The sequence below is a fragment of the Nannospalax galili genome, unplaced genomic scaffold, assembly GCF_000622305.1.
Source record: "Nannospalax galili isolate Female #2095 unplaced genomic scaffold, S.galili_v1.0 scaffold1141, whole genome shotgun sequence".
Lineage (NCBI taxonomy): Eukaryota > Metazoa > Chordata > Mammalia > Rodentia > Spalacidae > Nannospalax > Nannospalax galili.
The window spans coordinates 710460-711853 of record NW_008345269.1 but is presented as its reverse complement, the minus strand read 5'-3'; positions in this window follow the sequence as shown (position 1 = coordinate 711853).

Genomic DNA, 1394 nt, shown 5'->3' with positions numbered 1-1394 from the left:
CCTCTACCCCTTGGGCCTACCTATGTCTCCTAAAGAAAATCAAGAACCATTATGGAAAGGGAAAATTAAGGTATTATAGTTTGACTATGAAGTATCCTCCACAGGTTCATGTATTGGGGGCTTTGTTGGGTTCAGAGGGCTCTGACCTAATCTGTGGAATTATTCCCCGATGGAACCCCGGCTTGATGGCAGTATTGAAAGTGAAGGCGGGTGTCCCAAGGGAGGGAGGAGCTCACTTGGCAGGAGCCTTTGAAGAGCGCCCTGTGACCCCTCCTCTTTGCTTCCTGGCTGCCAGGAAATGGACAGGCCCATTTGTGCCTCTCCAGTTATGATTTCTGTCTTTCCTTGTGCTCACCATGATGGAGCCAGTGACCATGGACACAAACCTCTGAATGTAAGCCCAAACACGTCTTTGCTCCCCTTAAGTGATTTTCTTAGGTGTTACAGTGATGAAAAGACTAGCCTGTTTCTAACGTCTCTATGTAGATGAGGCAGGGTTAAGAGAGGGAATGAGGGGAAAACAGGACATCACTGGACAGTGCTGTTCACTGTGTCCTACTGAGATGCCACCAGCATAAACTGGGAGACCAGGGTGGGTCAGGAGGTGTGGGTCAACAGCATGAGTGCTTGTCTTTCAAGATCCAGTGGAAAGCTTAGAAGGCTCTTTCCTCCATACTTCCTGTGAGGGATTTATTCCTGCTCTAGGTGTTGAAATACCCCAGGCAAGGCAAGGTAGAGCCAGATAGTTGAAGAAAGGAATTTCTATCTGCTTAGGTTTGCTAGGGAGATAATCCTCCCCCCTGACTCTCAGAAAATTTGCTTTCTTCAGGAGTTGGCCTCTTCCTGAGTCAGCAGGTGCAGTCCCCAAGCACCGCAGTTTGAGGGTTTAAAGGAAGCCTGACCTCATAAGCTTTTGTCTTTACATAACCTGTCTTCTTAGATGCTTTGTTATTCCTATCTAGTGTGGGGAATTAAGGCTGTATAAAGGAGATTCTAAACTTGTCAAGGTGCAAAACTGTTACTAGAGGGTTTGGGAAGATAGCTCAAGTCAGTAAAGTGTTTACCAGGCAAGCACGGGGATCTGAGTTTGATGCTCAGTACACACAAAAAAGCCAAGTTTGGTGACACATGCTTGTAGTCCCAGTACTGGGGAGGTAGAGACAGGTGACTCCCTGGGGCTCACTGGCAAGCCAGCCCAGCCCAAGTAGTGAGTTCCAGGTTACAGAGGGGGCCGGCCAGATGGCTAACATGGAAAGGTGCTATCTGCCAAGCTGATTTTGTCCATGTATGTGTTCAGAAAATCATTTTAGTCTTTAATTTAGGTAAAAACTTATTTTAAAGATTTATTTTTAATTGGGGGGGTGCCTGCAGAGTCTGGAAGAAGGCATCAAATC